Genomic DNA, 4,741 nt, shown 5'->3' on the forward strand with positions numbered 1-4,741 from the left:
CTGACACAGCTCCCCTTCGGTAGGTACCACCGTGACTGAGGAATGCAGACTAATCTGAGGTCTGAGGATAAACAGAGCTTTGGATAACATTAATTTAACCTACTCAGTTCATCATCTGTGTGAGATCTTTTTTAAAATTAAAACAATTTTAAAAAATTTATTTTTAGATAGAGAGGAAGGGAGGGAGAAAGAGAGGAAGAGAAACATCAATGTGTGGTTTCCTCTTGTGCACCCCCCACCGGGGACCTGGCCCATAATCCAGGCATGTGCCCTGCCTGGGAATCCAACCAGTGACCCTTTGGTTCACAGGCTTGCGCCCAATCCACTGAGCCACACCAGCCAGGGCTATTTTTTATTTTTTCTGATTACAAAATAAAGACTCCTGTAAAATGTAGAAAGTTCAGAAAAGAAAAAGTAGAAAATATCCCATAATCCCACCAAATGATAGCCATTGTCAGCTTTCCTTCTGTTTTATTTAATGCTTAAAAAAAAACCCTTATGTACAATTTGCTTACTGACTTTTCCACTTTAACATTTTAACACATGTATTTCCCCAAGTCATAAAAGTTCCTGCAGCACTGCTTTAAATAGCTATACAGTGTACTCTGAAAACTTCTTAACCACCTCATTCAGAAAGAGAGAAGGCAGTGGAGTGAGATGACATTTTCCGTTCAGGGGACTCAATTGCAGCTTCAGATGAGAGGCCATCAGACCCGAGTTCTCCCCCATCTCCTGCGTTCCTCCACACTTCCGAACTTGTCTCACCCACACTCATTCTCCCTCTGCTCCAGGCTCACAGGTCTTGCTATGAATTTGGCTAGTGGTTCAGCCAAACACTTTAGGTTTGAATCCTGACACTTTGTAGCTATGGAGTCTATAAAACTTGTCTTACCTGTCATGTGCAAAGTGGGGATTTTGTCACAGTTCTCAACAGGATTAAATTACATTATGTATTTAAAACACTTAGCACATAATAGGCGATCAGTAAGTGATAGTAAAACACACAGATTTTCCCTCGTTAGATAGCCCTCTCCTCCCTCGCTCCTTTTCAGTCGTTTCTTGAAAATGATTTATACTTGCTGTCTCTATTTGCTCATCTCCCATTTATACCCCAACTCAGTGTAATCTGGCTTTTCCTCCCCTACTGAGGTTGCTCACCAAAGATCTCCCAATGCCATAATGGAGCTTTGAGTCAATTCTTAATCTTTTTTTTATATGTAGACACAGTTAATTTCTCCTTCAAACTTCTATTGGTCTCCGTGCGGTCAGTCTTCTCAATCTTCCTCACTCCTTCTTCCTCTCCTTTGCTGCCTAAACTCTGTTCTTTAATTGGTCCCTGTCCTCAACTTTTGAGTGTCTGGAAAAAGCAATTCTTATCAGACTGAAGTCAGAATTCTGCCTCTCCTACTTGCCATGCTGAGTTCCTGAGTTATTTAACTCACCTGAGCCTCTAGTCTCAACTACAAACGGGTGACTCCCCCTCCTGGCTGAGCATCCTAAGTGGAGTCACTGTACACTGAACCGTGGTTTCTCATTAGTGTAATGGATTAGTAGTAGGCATAAATTGGAATTCCAGGCTGGAAACCCATTTCATAGCATAAGAATGTCAAAACTCAAAACAATTAACATACATTTCAAAATATTTATTAACCATATAAAACTAAGCAATATGAATTATGATAGAAATATTCCTTTGAAGTATTTTTCTTCAAGGGCTGGATTGGCTGAGGTTTCTTAGACTCTTAGTTTAATGACGTTTGGACCGAACATGCCATCTCTTCCTGGTCAATCTTCCCAGAGTATACACATAGATATTTCTCCTTACTCCAAGAGACCTTTGAACTGCACTGAAAACTAGTGTCATCTGCCACAAAGGAAGTAAAAGTTCAATGACGTTCAGATGAATGCCTCTCAAAGTTTTTAAAAGCTAAATGTTGGGAGAGGAACAGTTTCAATGTCTTACTTTTCCACTTTTATCAAAATCTACTTTACTGAGCTTCTGAGAAATTCCGAACAATACAACCAGGTTTGCAGGAGAAACTTCTAGATCCACTCACTCTGCAATGTCAATCAGTTTCAGTGATGCTTTTTACAGTCATACAAATTCCTTCAAATTACTGATGAGGCAGTTTCCTCCAAATTCCTACTTCCGGGCTTCACTTACAATTCTCACAATAGCCAAAACACTGCCAAAACTCCTTTTTGATCCGTCCTCCTTGATTGCTTTGACCTTTAAAAATTTCACAAATAAAAACACCTTAAGGATGCAACAACTTTTTTGATCTGTTGGCTAAAGTCAGTGAGATGCTCTGTGGAGATAAATGGGGAGGAAGAAAAAGTAATGTCAGGATACTGCTGCTTAAGAATCAGGAGAGCTTGAAGCACTACCCAAACCCAGCTGCTACCAATTTTTAGATTTTTTTCTAATCCTCACCAGAGGAACTTTTTTTTTTTTTTTTAAGAGAGGGAGAAAGGAAGAGTGAGCAAGGGAGCAAGAAACATCGATTAGTTGCCTCCTGTACATGCCCCGACTAGGAATCGAACCCACAACCTAGGTATGTGCCCTGACCAGGGATTGAACCCTCAACCTTTTTGGTGTATATGGGACAATGTTCCAACTAATTGAGCCACCCGTCCAGGGCTCAATTTTTTAAATGACATTATTTCTTGACCTCTGGAATAAAGCAAAGTGAAAAATCAAAGCTTAAGGACTGACATTAGTTCATTAAAAGGGATTACCTTGGATTCTTGGCAAAATAAAGGGAATAGTTTTAATCTCTAGTCAATTGTAATATGTGGTTCCTCCTACCCAACTGCATAGTCAATATTTAAGAATCTTCCTAATGTCAGCTTTCCCAAAACAAGGTAGTTTTATAAATGTTAAATTATTTGTCTCAAAGAGTACCAGGCCTCTGCATTTTAATTAAGTTTTCTGGGAAATTCTTCAATGCTTCAATATTAGTACTTGTAGCTTCTGCCAGATGTTATGCTAACAAGTTCTCGCTCCATTATAAAAACAAAAGCTACTCAATGTGCAGGTTCTCATCTAAGGAAATCTCTATCCCCCTATTTCCATCCACAGGGTGTCCCAGTTCAGGTCCTCCTTACTCTTACCTGAGTTAGTGCAATGGTGGCTTTGAAACCAGTCTGACAAAATTCCCCAAATCAAGTTTCTAATGTAACTACCAGCATCTTCCCAGGGTTAACTGTCCTTTGAGCCATCACTCTACCTTGCAGAATCCCTCCAACACTGTGCTCATCATATTTTATTGCCATTTCATTTTTACATGGATCTCCTCTATTTCATCCTGAGTCCCTGGTGAGCAAGGCCTATTTCTTTGGTTAGCAGGCCAGCACTCAAACCGCTGAGCCACAAGCAGCCACGGTCAAAGCTCATTTCGTAGTCTTTGGTCTACAAATTAGCACACAGAAAGGCATTCTCAACGTAAGTACTCTGTGTTGGGGATGAGCCCAGCTCTCATAGCAGCTTTCAGATGGCCTAAGAACTCCCTCTTTGGCCCTGGCTGGGTTAGCTCCATTGGTCAGATTATTGTCCAAATAAGCCAACGTTGTGGGTTCAAGGCCCCGTGAGGGCACATACAAGAATCAATGAATGCAAAAATTAGTGGAACAACAAATCGGTTTCTCCCTTCCTCTCAAAACCCAATAAATTTTAAAAAATCATTTAAAAAAGACACAAAAAGAATTCCCTCTTTGAAAACCATATAGTTTTATAATATTATTAAACAATGTGAAAAACTTACTGCAAATTTTGATGAAAAATAACACCTGATTTTTTTCTTTGAAGCTAGTACACTAAGAAAAAATGAACCTTAATGACTTGAAAAGTGGCCCTATAAACGCCAACTTATAGCTGTCTTTAGTGGCTACTGAAACGTGCAACCAACCTGCTCCTTCAGCTTTTTAGGTTTTCTGTCATCCATACCTATGAGCTTTTGTGTAGTTTACCTGTCTACATTAATTCCTCTCATACCTCAAACTGTGCTTTTTAGCATGTCATAGGCTAGAAAGCTTGTTAGACATGTTTATGGCAGGAAGGAATAGGCCCTAATCAAGAGGAATTATGTACCCGTGGTTAAAAAACACAATGATCTTGCAACATCCATTTTCTGTTCAAAGGCCTTCACTGTTTACTTTCTGCCTCTTATCTATACCAGAAAAAGATGTCACAGATTCAATTCTGTTTATCACTTAAACTTGCACTCTCAATTAAAATCTAGCCTAGGTTAGTGAGTTAAAACCCTCCCCATTTGAATGCTCTCTTCTGTGACTCAGTTCACATTAGAAAGTTGAGTTGTGTAATATTCACTTAAAAAGCTAAAGCTATTTTAAACTACCTTGTTCTACATTTTTAGCAGATCAAAAGCATAATATATCCCATATACTAAAATGTTGTGGGTTTGATCTCTGGTGAGGGCACATACCTAGGTTGCGGGTTCATTCCCCAGTCAGAGCACGTACAGGAGGCAACCAATCGATGTTTCTCTCTCTCTCCCCCTTTCTCTCTCTCTAAAATCAGGTGAGGATAAAAAAACATGTTTCTTTAAAAAATAAAAAAATTTTAAGATGATGTGTTTATTTTTCTTAAATCTCAAAAGGTAACTAATATGGACTAAAGGTCAACATTAAATAATCAATGTTTTATGTTTTATCAAAAATGTGTCTTCTGCATCATGGAGACAACGGGAAACAGGCATCACAAAGATTTAGACAATTAAGG

This window comes from Desmodus rotundus, chromosome 5, assembly GCF_022682495.2.
Source record: "Desmodus rotundus isolate HL8 chromosome 5, HLdesRot8A.1, whole genome shotgun sequence".
Lineage (NCBI taxonomy): Eukaryota > Metazoa > Chordata > Mammalia > Chiroptera > Phyllostomidae > Desmodus > Desmodus rotundus.